At 41.9% G+C, this 16,959-nt stretch overlaps 1 long non-coding RNA gene across 1 annotated transcript; it reads right to left on the minus strand.

Moving 5' to 3' along the window:
* Positions 1 to 219: 219 nt before the first annotated feature.
* Positions 220 to 16,473, minus strand: LOC141113913 (uncharacterized). Its single transcript, XR_012236832.1, has 2 exons — positions 15,293 to 16,473; positions 220 to 741 (listed from the first exon to the last, which is right to left on the minus strand). It is a non-coding gene; the product is annotated as an uncharacterized lncRNA (long non-coding RNA).
* Positions 16,474 to 16,959: the final 486 nt, after the last annotated feature.

Below are 16,959 nucleotides of genomic sequence, written 5' to 3' on the forward strand. Positions count from 1 at the left end.
ATCTACACAATCAGTATTATGGTTATTGGGTGGCTGTATATTTACCAAAAAACCTCCACAACTCTCAGCTATAGCAGAAGCTCTAATTCACCCTGTTCTACATGGGAGGACAAGTGCTAGTTTTAAAATAGTGCCACACTGAAACATAACCCACAATCGCTGTTACCTTTATCAATGCTCAACCATCGGTCTTCAATATGATTAATGGAGAAGTAGAAAAAAAAGGCAAACATTTTTATTTATTTTTTTCAAGGAAAGGATGGGTACCACATTTAAAAAAAAAAAAAAAATCAGTTTTATTATTTCAGTGCAAGCTCTACAGATGATGGGTGGAAGTTATGTGGTTTAGAGCAGTGGTCATCAACCCTGTCCTCAGGGCCCACTAACAGGCCAGGTTTGCAAGATAACTGAAATACATCACAGGTGATATCATTTGCTGTTCAGTGATTGCAGTATTCTACTCTGCATCTCCCCAAGGTAATACATATAACCTGGCCTGTTAATGGGCCCTGAGGAAAGGGTTGATGACCACTGGTTTAGAGAGTGCTAGAAGCGCCCAAATGTAAAAACCAATACTGTAGCAGAAATACATCAAAACCATTTCATGGGTCCAAGTTCAGCAGTTGCGACGAATGGGAAAAGTCAATTCAGTTTTTTTACGTAGTTGTGGGTTCTGTCAAAGTAATCTTCTGTCCTATAGAGTGTTGGCAGCTCGTAGGTGTTCTGCTTCTTGATACCTTGCTAAAAGAAAAGCAAAAAAAAACTGAACACATAGGACAGGTAATGGGGTTAATGCACCCCAGAAGTGATATTTCTGTTAGCAGATCAGTCTGGTAGGTTAAGTCACCTGCTGCCTTGCAGTGCTTGGAGCTCCATGAACCTGAGGTCCATGGCCTGTGTCCTGGCTCTGTTCCTTTCTAAAGCTGGTGCGGTTCCACTTGTCCAGTTTTAAAATTTATAAAATTAAAGGTCTTCCATGAAAGTAAGGCATCCTTGTGAAGAACTGTTATACTTCTAACTGGTTTATTCGTCTTTATTTTTGAACTATTATTCCTGTGCAACCATCTATCTAGGAAGTAGCACCACACTTTGAGGAGATATCATCTACTGTATGTAAAAACCACATACCTACCTTATGAACCTGGCTCCCATAAATCTTTAGGGAGTGGGGTAAAAGTTAAATCATGTCACCTTTTTAGTACTTACTATGCTCCCGTTGGGGAGATCTCCCTTAAATTTTTTTTGTGTCTATTACCAGTACAGTAATAGATACAATTGAAAATAAAAGGCTTTAATGCTCAATGTAATATCCTTTAGTTGTAGTCCATTGAGGAGCACAGGACATCTTTGACTTTTAGGTTCTACTGGTGCCTACAGGATTGTTGAATACTGGCAAACAAAAAAAAAAAAACCCTTAGATCAGCCTAGGATAACGTCTACTACTACTACCACCACCACAATTAATTTGTTTTATAACAATGCGGTACCAACGGCACGATGAAAAACAGAGGTGTGGGACATGTGACCATCAATGAACTTTGATAAAATGATTTTAGGGTAAGTACCATAGTCTTATTTTTTTTTTTTGCTTTTCCATTGAGGGACACAGGGATTTTTTTTTAGCTTCAGGCAGTCCAAAATTCCTTAAAAAAAAAAAAATCTTGACTGGCCCAAGAAAACAGCAAGCTAGGCACTGCCTGCAGTTTAAAGAGCTGGCTGATGGACCTTACTTCTGAAGTTGTCATGAAATGAGGCGGAAATGTCAACCTGCTAAACTTGCAGAACCAGGGAAAATGTAAAGTGGTGGTGGAAAACCCAAGAAGCATCCAGAGAATCTAGTAGCGTGCACCTTGTCAGGGAAGGGTAAAACCTGCTTCTTGCAACGATAAACTTACAAGATGGTCAATCTGAGCCACCTTGACCTGGTGAAACAAGAAGAACATCCGGGATGCCAAAAAAAAAAAAAGAATCAGTCTTTCTGAAAAATGATATACTCGCACAAGTTGAAACACTTTCAAGCAATGCACAGAAATTTCATTTTGTTTAACGGGAGCCACATAGAGGGATTAAAGAACATTGTCCCGGTAGGGATGAAAAGCAGAAACAACTCAAGGCAAGAAAGGAAGTTCTGGGTCTCAATACCATCTTCTCCTTGTACATAGGAGTAGAGAGAGAGAGGGGTATGGCTCGTGCAGACAGCCAGCAGAAGTAATTTTAGCAACTATTGGTGATAACCAAATAGAGGATAAGTCACAACTCTACTAGACCACAGTAGAGTGGAAGAATATTCTAAGTACCAGAGAGGAATCTCAAATGGTGCAAGTAAAGTTTTTGAGATTTCTTAACTATTTAAGGTCCGCCCTATAGCAGTTTCTCTGTGTGTGTGTGTATATATATATATATATATATATATATATATATATATATTATAGACAGTATCTCACAAAAGTAAGTGAGTACACCCCTCACATTTTATAAATATTTTATTATATCTTTTCATGTAACAAAACTGAAGAAATGACACTTTGCTACAAGTAGTGAGTGTACAGCTTGTATAACAGTGTAAATTTGCTGTCCCCTCAAAATAACTCAACACACAGCCATTAATGTCTAAACCACTGGCAACAAAAGTGAGTACACCCCTAAGTGAAAATGTCCAAATTGGGCCCAAAGGGTCAATATTTTGTGTGGCCACCATTATTTTCCAGCACTGCCTTACAGTGCTGGGACAAGGCCATTTGGTGCCCAGGGTGAAGATGGCAAACTGCGCCCCTCCCCCCACCCTGTTTTTAAGAAAGAATGTGTTGGTGGGCACATTTTATGTTAAGGGGCACCCTGATGAGCACATTTTATATTAAGGGGCACCCTGATGGGCACATTTTATATTAAGGGGCACTCTGATGGGCACAAAACGTGCCCCTTACCATAATATATGCCCATCAGAGTGCCCCTTAACAGAAAATATGTCCAACAGCGTGTCCCTTAACATAACATTTGCCCATGGACACATTTTATATTAAGGTACACTCTGATGGGCAAATTGTATGTTAAGGGGCACTCTGATGGGCACATTTTATATTAAGGGGCACTCTTATAGGCACAACAAAATGTGGCCCCTAATGTAAAAACTGCCCATCACAGTGCCCCTTAATACAAAATGTGCCCATCAGTGTTGCGCTTAAAATAAAATGTGCCCATCAGAGTGCCCCTTAACATAAAATGTGCCCATCAGCGTGCCCCTTAACATAAAATAAGGGTCACGCTGATGGACACCTTTTATGTTAAGGGGCACTCTGATGGGCACATTTTATTTTAAGGGGCATGCTGATGGGTAAATTTTTAATGTGCACGCTGATGGGCACATTTTATGTTAAAGGCCACTCTGATGGGCACAACAAAATGTGTCCATCAGTGTGCCCCTTAAGAAAATATGCCGATCAGTGTGCACATTAAAAATATACCCATCAGCGTTCCCCTTAAAATAAAATTTGTTATCGGAGTACCCCTTAACATAAAAAAAGGTGCCATTCAGCGTGACCTTTAACATAATATGTCCAGCCATGAGTAGTCATTAGTTGGCCCACATACCTGGAATGCAGGAGGGCACGCTACACAACTGAAATTCTGAAGGGGCGGATTGCGGAAGCTGCCTGCAAGATATGGAGAGCCTGAGCCAGGACCTGGGAACCGTGAGTAGAAGGGGGGCGGGGCACGCACGTGACATCACGCCCCTACTCGCGGCCCATGAGTGCGAGCTCGTCTTTGTCTGCGAGACCTGCAGTGAGGAGCAGGGGGCGGGCGCACGCAGCATCACTGGTTGCTGGGGAAACCCGCTGTCCCAGCAAACTAGTGACGGCGTCGGCGAAGGGCAGGACATTTCACTGCACCCCCCCCACCCCAATAAATTGTACTGCCCAGGGCATTCGCCCCTTCTTTTTTTTATATTGTGAAAGATAATGTTACACCGAGTAAATTGATACCAACATGTCACACTTCAAATTGCGCCCGCTGGTGGAATGGCGACAAACTTTTACCCTTAAAAATCTCCATAGGTGACGTTTAAAAAATTCTACAGGTTGCATGTTTTGAGTTACAGAGGAGGGTCTAGGGCTAGAATTATTGCTCTCGCTCTACCGATCACATCGATACCTCACATGTGTGGTTTGAACACCGTTTTCATATGTGGGCGCGACTCACGTATGCGTTCGCTCTGGTCAGATGTGATGGGAAGATGGGATGGAGACAAATACAGGGCAATCTTAGAAGAAAACCTGTCTGCAAAAGACTTGAGACTGGGGCGGAGGTTCACCTTCCAGCAGGACAACGACCCTAAACATACAGCCAGAGCTACAATGGGATGGTTTAGATCAAAGCATATTCATGTGTTATGCTGGCCATACACTATATGAAAAATCAGCCGAAAATTGGTCATTTAGACCGTTAGTTCGTTTTTTCGGCCAGTTAATGGGCACAAAATCGATAATCGTTGGGATGTTTTTGAGCCGAAAAAACTAAGGACAAGGTTGGAAATTTTATGCCGAACAAACGATAAATTGAAAAGTTAACGTGTTTCCCGTCCGAACTGTCTGCACTAGGTATATGTAAAAAAAAAAAACAACAAAAAAATTATTTATTTATGTCCACTGAACAATTTATCGGTCATTACATGATGGCACAATCATTTGCGGTCACGGCCGAACGTTCGTTTTTCGAAAATGGGTTCGCCCGATTTTTCGTATAGTGTATGGCCAGCATTAGAATGGCCCAGACCTAAATTCAATTGAGATTCTGTGGCAAGACTTGAAAATTGCTGTTCACAGACGCTCTCCATCCAATCTGACAGAGCTTGAGCTATTTTGCAAAGAAGAATGGGCAAAAATGTCCCTCTCTAGATGTGCAAAGCTGGTAGAGACATCCCCCAAAAGACTTGCAGCTGTAATCACAGTGAAAGGCGGTTCTACAAAGTATTGACTCAGGGGGGCGCCATACAAATGTACCCCCCCACACTTTTCACATATTTATTTGTAAAAAAAATTGAAAACCATTTATCATTTTCCTTTCACTTCAGAATTATGTGCCACTTTGTGTTGGTCTATCACATCCCAAAAATTCCAATAAAATACATTTCCGTTTTTGGCTGTAACATGACAAAATGTGAAAAATGTCAAGGGGTATGAATACTTTTTTCAAGGCACTGTAACTAGAAGGTGAAAGACTTTGTGTCCCTGAGAGGATGAGAAAGGAATACAAAATTTTACAGCTGTTAACAGAAAGTGAGTGAAATCTGTGAAGGGTAACAACAGCTGCAATGAGACAGAGGGAATGAACTGTAGCTAATAAAAAACAAAACACCCCCATCAGTTAAAACATGTTATTGGTTCTAGTTCGAACTGCTTTGTCAATGTTTCTTTTTATAGTTTATTATTGCCTTATTTTTCTGACACAAGTTAGTAACTTTCTTTGTTTTTGGGCAGAGGTAACGTTCTCAGAGGGTGAGAAGGAAAACAAGAGTGTTGTGAACTGCTAGAAAGGAGTTGTTGGCTCAGAGGGCAAGATATCTGGATGATAAATAAAAATAAATGTGGTAATGCCTTGTTTTTTATTTAGTAAGGTAACCCTCAGAGCTACAACTCCCAAATACAAAGCACATCATTTATTTATTTCAGCAGAATGGGGCATTAGACAACTACATATAACAAAAAAAAAAAAAAGAAAGAAAAGAAAGCATTGAGGGAATTGAAACTGAAACAAATGGGACCTGTGAGAGGTGAAGGGGCTTTTCCAGGACTGTATGTCTTTAGATTAGTGTGATTAAAACTTACCCTCTGAGCTATCACTACCCCACAACCACAAAGCAGCTCATTGAAGAGGTTCTAAAAGCAGGAGTTTTTTTTTTATCTTAATTCATTCTATGCATTAAGGTAAAAAAAAACATCTGGGTGCAGCTCCCCCCCCCTTACACTTACCTGAGCCCCATCTTGATCCAGCAATATGTATAAGAGCAGCGGCTCTCCTGGGTCTCCCTAAATAAAAACAATAGATCTACAAACAATGGGGCATGTGAAGAAGCTTGTCCAGAACCAGAAGGCTTAAATTCAAAACTTAACTTGAGCTCTTGGTTTTTTTCACTAGCCAGAATTCTTAACCCTTTCAAATACTAAGCACCTCACTATTTAGGGAAAAGATGTCATTATTCGATTAGTAAAACACATCAATTAAGGAGTTTAAAATGCAACAAATAAAATATGTGAAAAGTGAAGCCACTGGTCTAGCACCACAAGGTTTAAAGTGGTTCTAAAGGCATTGGATTTTTTTAACTTATAACTTATAACATTAGGGTGGAAAACTTTCAGTATCATCTCCCCCAGGCCGCCTCCTTATATACTTACCTGACTCCTCTTTCAGTCCAGCATTGTACCCATTTTCAGCAGCAATACATGCTCTCTCTCTTCTCGCAGGACACAGAGGCAGCAGTGGGGGTCATTGGCACCTGCTGCTATCAATCAAAGCAGTGGGCAGGGCTGAGCCGTACTGTGTGTGTCTATGGATGCACCCAGCCTGACTCGGGAGTGAGCCTGAACATCTGCCCCCACAGCAAGTGCATGCTATAGGACAGACAAAGAAGAGGAATGGACTAGAGTGCTGACAGGGGACCCCAGAAGAGGAGGTTTGGGGACACTTTGCACAAAGCTGGTAAGTATAAGATTTTTTTTATTTTAGAAAATGTGAGCCTTTACGACCACATTAACTCTACTTTTTGTTTTAACCTTTGACCTATCAAATTGACTAAGGGATTCAAATGATGACCAAAGGCCACGGTACTTGAACTCTGTAGAAATCAAGCTCTTGATTTTGTTAATTTATTGTCCATTTTCCTAATTCAAAAATGTAAGGCATCAGTCAACAAGAAATATCACCTAAAGCAGTGGTCTCCAAACTGCGGCCCGGATGTGGCCCTTTGCTTACCTTTATCCAGCCCTTGGGGCACTGTTCCTCCCACTGGTATGAGAAATGATTTCTTCCAAGATCACCAATGATGAGGCACCACTCCCCCCACTGGGGCACTATTTTTTCCGTGGATACCAATGATGGGACACTATTCTTTCCACTGACCCCAATGATGAGGCATAATTCCTCCGACTAATACCAAGGAATGCGCACTTTCCCTCCACGGGTGCTATGTAATTTTTACTCCCACTGACCACCAAACCTGAGACATGGTCTACTCCCACTGATGCCGGGGCATTTTCTATTCTTACTAGCTACATTAGTCCACCCCCCCTAAAGTCTGAAGGACGGTAAACCGGCCCTTCGTTTAGAAAGTTTGGAGACCCCTGACCTAAAGGATTAAAAATCTGCCCAACGTCAGTGACGAAGAGATTTTCCCAGGCCCGCTACTTTTTAACTTTAACTAAGGAGATTAGAGCTCTTGTCATGTTTCTATAAAGTAGAGCTCCTAACCTCATAGCTATCACTTCCTCTCATAGACAAAGTAGCTCACTAACCTGTTTTTGGAAAATAGATTGCATCCGACTGTAAACCAGGCACTGACAACTGACGGATTTAACTGCAAACATTGAGACATGTGAAGTGGCTTTTCCAGGGCCCTGCAAACTTACCTTAGAGGGGTTAGAGCTCTTAGAGCTCTTACTCTGAGCTATCACCTGATCTCCGGTAACGTGTGGCTCACTAACCTATTTCAGGAAAATAGAGCGTTGGCGAAATTGGAAAAAACAGTATTTTGAAAGTCAACTCTCACTTGGCAGGATTTGAACTCTCAATTGCTTGTGTTTGGTGACAGTTCTTAACCTCTGAGCTATCACTGTCTCATGGAGACTTTGCTATTTCAAAAATATAAGACATCAACCAACTAGAAACATAATCAACTAAAGGATCTGTATTCCACCCAGTGAGAAAAGAATTGACTTGACTAGGTACACAAGGTTTTAATCGAAGAGGATTAGAGAGTTTTTACAAGGAGGTAGAACTCTTACCTCCTGAACTACCATCTCATTTTGAGAAAGCCATCACCTCACTACTCTGTTTCAAGTCATTAGCCTAATAGGGAAAAAAAAACACTAAAAAAGCATAGAACTATAGCCAAAGGGATGTGAGAGAGGTGAAAAGTCTTGCACAAGGCTACACTATTTTTTCTCAGATGGATCAGGACTCTTGTATTTTTTTTTTTTACTACCTAGAGTTCTTAAAGTGATACTAAAGTCTTGATTTTTTTTTTAGTTAAAAATAACAAACATGGCATACTTACCTGCCCTGTGTAATGGTTTTGCACAGAGCAGCCTGGATCCTCCTCTTCTCAGGTCCTTCTTCAGTGCTACTGGCCCCTCCCTCCTGACGAGTGCCCCCACAGCAAGCAGCTTGCTATGTGCGTACCCGAACCGAGCCACAGCTCCGTGTGTCCATTCAGACACGGAGCTGCGTCCCGGGCCTCACCCCATTTTTCACCCCATTGGCTGACTGACTTTGACAGCAGCTGGAGCTAATGGCACAGCGCTGCTCTCTCAGCCCATGAGGAGAGGAGTCCCGGGCAGCCCAGACACTCCTGCAACATTGCTGGATCAAGATGGACCTCAGGTAAGCATTAGGGGGGCTGCTGCACACAGAAGGCTTTTTAGCTTAATGCCTTTACAACCCCTTTAACCACTGAACTTCTACCTCCTCACAAACGCCAAGATCCTCACTAACCTATTTAAGGGAAATAAGTCATTAGCCAAATAGAAACACACATTGACTAAGGGGTTTAAACCACAAACAATGGGACTTAAGAGAAGTGAAGCTACTGGTCCAGAGCCACGAGGATTAGAACGCTTACTTTTTTAATAGGTAGAGTTCTTACATTTTTAGATATCACCTCCTCTTGAACAAAATATGGGTTTTTTTCAAGAAAATATGGCTTTAGTCAAGTGGAAAATAATGCTGACTAAGGGATTCAAATGATGGCTACAGCACTTGAACTCAGTAAAATTCAAGCGTTTGCTTTCAGTAGTCAAAGTTCTTACCCTCTGAGTTATCATAATTTCCTACAATGCATACTGTTCACTTTCCTAGTTCAAAAATATCAGCCAACAGGAAATATCAGCTAAGAGATTACAAAACTACACAATGAAATGTGTGAAGAGTGAAACGGCTTGCCCAAAGCCACCACAGTTTACTCAAGGTGATTAGAACCCTTGCTTTTTATTTTTTAGAAGAGAACGTATAGCTATCAACTCTGTTTATATGCAACGCAACTCACTAAACTGATTCAGGAAAATAAGTCATTAGAAAGAAAATTGACTAAAGGATTGAAATGGCAACATGTTAACACATTGGGATTTGATCCTTTAAATTATTCATTTTTTTTTATGACCTAGACTTCTTACCTTTTAAGCTATTAACACCTCTCGACCATTGTGTTGTTCACTTTACTACTTATATAAATAAATACAAAGCATCAGTCAACTAAATTTATTTTCAACTAAGGGACCATTATTTCATAGTGGAAGTCAATGTGGTTTGCCAAGAGACATAAGGCTTTCATTCTGGGAGACTAGAAACTCTTGGTCCTGGCAGAACTCTTACTCACCTATCGCCTAAGTTCAACTGCAAATAATCTTGCTATCCTGGGAGTAGAAGAAAAGGCTGCCACATACTGGATAGATCACAAGCATCCACATTTATTGTAGAAGCTGTCCGCACACGACAGCGCACTAGGACCATCCATTTGATGCTTTTCACTCAATCAGTGCCTAATCCTAGAGGTTAGAGATCATTCTTGATGAATAAGCACCGATTGGTTGAAAAACATTAGAGGTGGGACTGCCATTGTCATGTCTGTGGTCAGTTTCTGCAATAAACATGGACACTTGTGATCTATCCAGTGTATGGAAGTCTTTTCTTCTACTCCCAGTTAGAGAGTGTGGATAGCTCAGCTTGCTTCCGGCACTCAAAGTTCAAATGGCACCGAGAAGCAGTAGCTTGGGATGCAGAGTCCTTTTAATCAGATCACTACCCTGTTTCAGGGGAATACATCATTAGCCAACTAGAAAAAGCACTGAATAGGGGGAAAAAAAGGTAAAACCAATGGAACATTTGAGAAGTGAAGATGCTTGCCCAAAGCTTTACTATAAAAAAATAATGCTAGCTAGAGTTCTTTACAATTGAGCCATTACCACCTCCCGGACACCAGGTATCTCACTAACCTATTTAATAAAAAAATAAGTCATTATGTACAATGACTGAGGGATTTAAAGTACAACCAATGAGAAACTGCTTGTTCAGCGATAGGGATGAGCCGAACACCCCCCTGTTCGGTTCGCACCAGAACATGCGAACAGGAAAAAAGTTCGTTCGAACATGCGAACACCGTTAATGTCTATGGGACACGAACATGAATAATCAAAAGTGCTAATTTTAAAGGCTTATATGCAAGTTATTGTCATAAAAAGTGTTTGGGGACCCGGGTCCTGCCCCAGGGGACATGGATCAATGCAAAAAAAAGTTTTAAAAACGGCCGTTTTTTCAGGAGCAGTGATTTTAATAATGCTTAAAGTCAAACAATAAAAGTGTAATATCCCTTTAAATTTCGTACCTGGGGGGTGTCTATAGTATGCCTGTAAAGGGGCGCATGTTTCCTGTGTTTAGAACAGTCTGACAGCAAAATGACATTTTGAAGGAAAAAACTCATTTAAAACTACTCGCGGCTATTGCATTGCCGACAATACACATAGAAGTTCATTGATAAAAACGGCATGGGAATTCCCCAAAGGGGAACCCCGAACCAAAATTAAAAAAAAAAAATGACGTGGGAGTCCTCCTAAATTCCATACCAGGCCCTTCAGGTCTGGTATGGATATTAAGGGGAACCCCGGCCAAAATTTAAAAAAAAAAATGACATGGGGTTCCCCCTAAATTCCATACCAGACCCTTCAGGTCTGGTATGGATTTTAAGGGGAACCCCGCGCCAAAAAAAAAAAAAAAACGGCGTGGGGTCCCCCCAAAAATCCATACCAGACCCTTATCCGAGCACGCAACCTGGCAGACCGCAGGAAAAGAGGGGGGGACGAGAGTGCGGCCCCCCTCCCTCCTGAACCGTACCAGGCCACATGCCCTCAACATTGGGAGGGTGCTTTGGGGTAGCCCCCCAAAACACCTTGTCCCCATGTTGATGAGGACAAGGGCCTCATCCCCACAACCCTGGCCGGTGGTTGTGGGGGTCTGCGGGCGGGGGGCTTATCGGAATCTGGAAGCCCCCTTTAACAAGGTGACCCCCAGATCCCGGCCCCCCCCTGTGTGAAATGGTAAGGGGGTACATAAGTACCCCTACCATTTCACGAAAAAAGTGTCAAAAATGTTAAAAATGACAAGAGACAGTTTTTGACAATTCCTTTATTTAAATGCTTCTTCTTTCTTCTATCTTCCTTCATCTTCTGGTTCTTCTGGTTCTTCTGGCTCTTCTGGTTCTTCCTCCGGCGTTCTCGTCCAGCATCTCCTCCGCGGCGTCTTCTGTCTTCTTCTCCTCGGGCCGCTCCGCACCCATGGCATGGGGGGGAGGCTCCCGCTCTTCTCTTCTTCTTTTCTTCTCTTCTTCTCTTCTTCTTTTCTTCTTTTCTTCTCCGGGCCGCTCCGCAATTCATGCTGGCATGGAGGGAGGCTCCCGCTATGTGACGGCGCTCCTCGTCTGACAGTTCTTAAATAACGGGGGGGGCGGGGCCACCCGGTGACCCCGCCCCCCTCTGACGCACGGTGACTTGACGGGACTTCCCTGTGGCATTCCCCGTGACGTCACAGGGAAGTCCCGTCAAGTCACCGTGCGTCAGAGGGGGGCGGGGTCACCGGGTGGCCCCGCCCCCCGTTATTTAAGAACTGTCAGACGAGGAGCGCCGTCACACAGCGGGAGCCTCCCTCCATGCCAGCATGGATTGCGGAGAGGCCCGGAGAAGAAGAGAAGAAGAGAAGAAAAGAAGAAAAGAAGAAAAGAAGAAGAGAAGAGCGGGAGCCTCCCCCCCATGCCATGGGTGCGGAGCGGCCCGAGGAGAAGAAGATAGAAGACGCCGCGGAGGAGATGCTGGACGAGAACGCCGGAGGAGGAACCAGAAGAGCCAGAAGAGCCAGAAGAACCAGAAGATGAAGGAAGATAGAAGAAGCATTTAAATAAAGGAATTGTCAAAAACTGTCTCTTGTCATTTTTAACATTTTTGACACTTTTTTCGTGAAATGGTAGGGGTACTTATGTACCCCCTTACCATTTCACACAGGGGGGGGGCCGGGATCTGGGGGTCACCTTGTTAAAGGGGGCTTCCAGATTCCGATAAGCCCCCCGCCCGCAGACCCCCACAACCACCGGCCAGGGTTGTGGGGATGAGGCCCTTGTCCTCATCAACATGGGGACAAGGTGTTTTGGGGGGCTACCCCAAAGCACCCTCCCAATGTTGAGGGCATGTGGCCTGGTACGGTTCAGGAGGGAGGGGGGGCCGCACTCTCGTCCCCCCCTCTTTTCCTGCGGCCTGCCAGGTTGCGTGCTCGGATAAGGGTCTGGTATGGATTTTTGGGGGGACCCCACGCCGTTTTTTTTTTTTTTTTTGGCGCGGGGTTCCCCTTAAAATCCATACCAGACCTGAAGGGTCTGGTATGGAATTTAGGGGGAACCCCACGTCATTTTTTTTTTTTTAATTTTGGCCGGGGTTCCCCTTAATATCCATACCAGACCTGAAGGGCCTGGTATGGAATTTAGGGGGACCCCCACGTCATTTTTTTTTTTTAATTTTGGTTCGGGGTTCCCCTTTGGGGAATTCCCATGCCGTTTTTATCAATGAACTTCTATGTGTATTGTCGGCAATGCAATAGCCGCGGGTAGTTTTAAATGAGTTTTTTCCTTCAAAATGTCATTTTGCTGTCAGACTGTTCTAAACACAGGAAACATGCGCCCCTTTACAGGCACACTATAGACACCCCCCAGGTACGAAATTTAAAGGGATATTACACTTTTATTGATTGACTTTAAGCATTATTAAAATCACTGCTCCTGAAAAAACGGCCGTTTTTAAAACTTTTTTTTGCATTGATCCATGTCCCCTGGGTCAGGACCCAGGTCCCCAAACACTTTTTATGACAATAACTTGCATATTAGCCTTTAAAATTAGCACTTTTGATTTCTCCCATAGACTTTTAAAGGGTGTTCCGCGGCATTCGAATTTGCCGCGAACACCCCAAATTGTTCGCTGTTCGGTGAACTTGCGAACAGCCAATGTTCGAGTCGAACATGAGTTCGACTCGAACTCGAAGCTCATCCCTATTCAGCGACATGTTTTCGCTCAATTGAACTCTGACTTTTTCTTTACATTAACCAGAAATCTCACCTTCTTTCACACTCTGTATTGTTCATTCTGCTATTTTAGAAATCCAAGGCATTGGGCAACTAGGAAAGGAAACTGACTAAAGGTTTTAAAGCCAAGTCAATAGGGCATAACAAAAGGTGAAGGAGCATAAACAGGGCCACATAGCTTTCACTCAGAGGTATAGTACTCAACTTTTTGCTCTTACCCTCAGAGCTATCATCTCAGCCCCACTTAAATCTTCTCATATTTAAAAAATTTTAGCCATGAGTTATTACCCTCAGAGCTATCTCTCCTCTCAAGAATACAAGGCATCAGTCAGCTAGAGAAAAAAAAATCACTAGATTTATACTCTAACTAATGAGAGAAATGGAGTGGCTTGTCCAGGGCGACAAAGTTTACACTCATTCGAATTCAAAATCTATTTTTTTTTTTTTAAATTTAAGACAGAGGTCTTACTTATCCGAGCTATTACCTCTTCCCATGATTACCCTTGTTCACTTTTAAGGCATCAGTCAACTAGAAAAGAATACTGACTATTATGCAAAACTCCAGATATTTGAACTCTCGCTTTTTTTAAGTAGTTTTTTACTCTTGAAATCTCACCTCCTCTCAGATGCAATGTGGCTTCCTAATCCATTTCAAGAAAATGAGACATTAGCCACAAACAAAAAAGTAATACCTAAAACATTCAGATGATGACCAAAGGACTTGAACTCAAAAAGACTAGAGCTTTTGATTTCTTGCTTTTCAATAGCCAAAGCTTTTACCCGTTGAGCTAATATCACTTCTTAAACCCATGGTGTTGTTTAAAAACAAAAAATATAAGGCATTAGACAACCCAATGGGACACATGAGAAGTGAAGCGGCTTGCCGAGGACTGCAACGTTTTACCTTTAATAGTTTGGAGCTCTTGCCTGCTCGCTATTAGGCAGCGCCCTTACCCTTATTGACGTGACCTCCTTCCACATGAAGAGCAGCTCATTAACCTTTTGTATTTGAATTTTTATTTATTTTTTACCAACTAGCGTTCTTAACCACTAAGTTATTACTTTTTTCTCAAAAACAAAGCACCTCACTAACATATTTAAAGGAAAATAAGTAATTATCTCAACAGAAAAACACAACGACTGTAACATTTAAAGCAACCAATGTGACCAGGGGTGGCATAGCTAAAGCAGAGCCACAAGGTCTTAGTTTAAGCTCTTACGTTTTGAGCTTCCAATAAGAAGGTTAAATAAAAGTGTGTGTGGGTAGGGGCAGTTGGCGCTACCTGTATGGGTGCGTATCAGTTAAGTGTTAGCTATATGCTATAAATTCCTTCTGTGCTCCCCTAATAGTGACTTATAAGTGTATCTGGGCAAATCCGTGTAACAAAGTGTATCTGTGCCCGATGGGATAGATATCCCATACCAAAAAGTGTATCCAAATTAAGCTGGTTTAGCAACAAGGTGTATATATATATATACGGTATAATAAAAGTATCACCAGTGGTTTTAACAATATTTAAATGATAGGTGTAACTGCACACAGCTTCCAACTATTATATAGGGGGTAATCTTAATTGTACAATTCGTTCTTACACCTACTACAATGGCTAATAAAAAGTCTCTTATCCGTCCACCTCAGGTGCTACCCACTGATTCACATTAAATCTCCATTGTGCACAATAGACGTGACAAAAAATAAACAAAAAAATAAAAATATATATAACCCACAAAATGTATACAAAATGTGTATATAAAGTGATCAATTGTTTAGAAATGTACCGATTGCACCACAAACATAATATCAAGCAAATTGTAAATAGAAACCAGTTGTGAAAGTTCTATTCTTGAAAAAATTGTGAAAGTTCTATTCTTGAAAATATTTCATTCAAAAAGTTCCTGCGTGAGGTGACTGTAGTGATGACAGTTGAAATCCAGTGACTTAGGTGCTCCCCCTCAAGGGTCCCCACTCACCCGCTCCCTGCACCCCTGCAGGGGTAAACGGCATCTGTTATCCTCGATATTTGCTAGGAATCCCAAATGCAGTTGTCCAATGGGGTTGTCCAAAGGGGGCTTCCGCTCCAGATGTAGCTATCCTTCAGGTTTAGGCTTTATCTGTGTTGGATGATAGCCATATGAAGATAGATTGAATGCTAATCCTTCAAACTGTCTGAATTTCCCCCAAATGAAAAGATGCTGTATCGCTCACTGTCCTCCTCCCACGGCGTCCCTCTGGATTCACTGGATTTATACTCTAACTAATGAGAGAAATGGAGTGGCTTGTCCAGGGCGACAAAGTTTACACTCATTCGAATTCAAAATCTATTTTTTTTTTTTTAAATTTAAGACAGAGGTCTTACTTATCCGAGCTATTACCTCTTCCCATGATTACCCTTGTTCACTTTTAAGGCATCAGTCAACTAGAAAAGAATACTGACTATTATGCAAAACTCCAGATATTTGAACTCTCGCTTTTTTTAAGTAGTTTTTTACTCTTGAAATCTCACCTCCTCTCAGATGCAATGTGGCTTCCTAACCCATTTCAAGAAAACGAGACATTAGCCACAAACAAAAAAGTAATACCTAAAACATTCAGATGATGACCAAAGGACTTGAACTCAAAAAGACTAGAGCTTTTGATTTCTTGCTTTTCAATAGCCAAAGCTTTTACCCGTTGAGCTAATATCACTTCTTAAACCCATGGTGTTGTTTAAAAACAAAAAATATAAGGCATTAGACAACCCAATGGGACACATGAGAAGTGAAGCGGCTTGCCGAGGACTGCAACGTTTTACCTTTAATAGTTTGGAGCTCTTGCCTGCTCGCTATTAGGCAGCGCCCTTACCCTTATTGACGTGACCTCCTTCCACATGAAGAGCAGCTCATTAACCTTTTGTATTTGAATTTTTATTTATTTTTTACCAACTAGCGTTCTTAACCACTAAGTTATTACTTTTTTCTCAAAAACAAAGCACCTCACTAACATATTTAAAGGAAAATAAGTAATTATCTCAACAGAAAAACACAACGACTGTAACATTTAAAGCAACCAATGTGACCAGGGGTGGCATAGCTAAAGCAGAGCCACAAGGTCTTAGTTTAAGCTCTTAGCAACCAATGTGACCAGGGGTGGCATAGCTAAAGCAGAGCCACAAGGTCTTAGTTTAAGCTCTTACGTTTTGAGCTTCCACCTTCTCTAAGTGGAATTGGGATGACTAACCTACTCCAGGAAAATAAGGCATTAGCCAACTAGAAAAAAAAAATACTTGAACCCAGGATTTAAACTCTTTATTTGTTACTTTTTATTAGAGAGAGTACTTACCCACTTAGCCATCAGAACTTCACAACCATCATGTTGTTTCTATTTCGAAAATACAAGGCATCTGCCAAATAGACCAATCAACTAAGGAATTACAATGCCATCCAGTAAGAGGTTAAGCAGCTTGTTCAGGGCCACAAGGCTTCCATTCAAGGGAAATTAGAACAGAGGGCTTACCTACAAAGCTATCACCTAATTTCAAACAGAAAGCAGCTCACTAACCTGTTTTAGGAAAATAAGTCATTAGCCAAAAAGAAAAAAAAGCACTGACAATTATACTACAACCTTTGGGACATGTGAGAGATAATGTCACTTGTCCAAG

The sequence above is a fragment of the Aquarana catesbeiana genome, linkage group LG12, assembly GCF_042186555.1.
Source record: "Aquarana catesbeiana isolate 2022-GZ linkage group LG12, ASM4218655v1, whole genome shotgun sequence".
In the NCBI taxonomy this organism is placed as follows: Eukaryota; Metazoa; Chordata; class Amphibia; order Anura; family Ranidae; genus Aquarana; species Aquarana catesbeiana.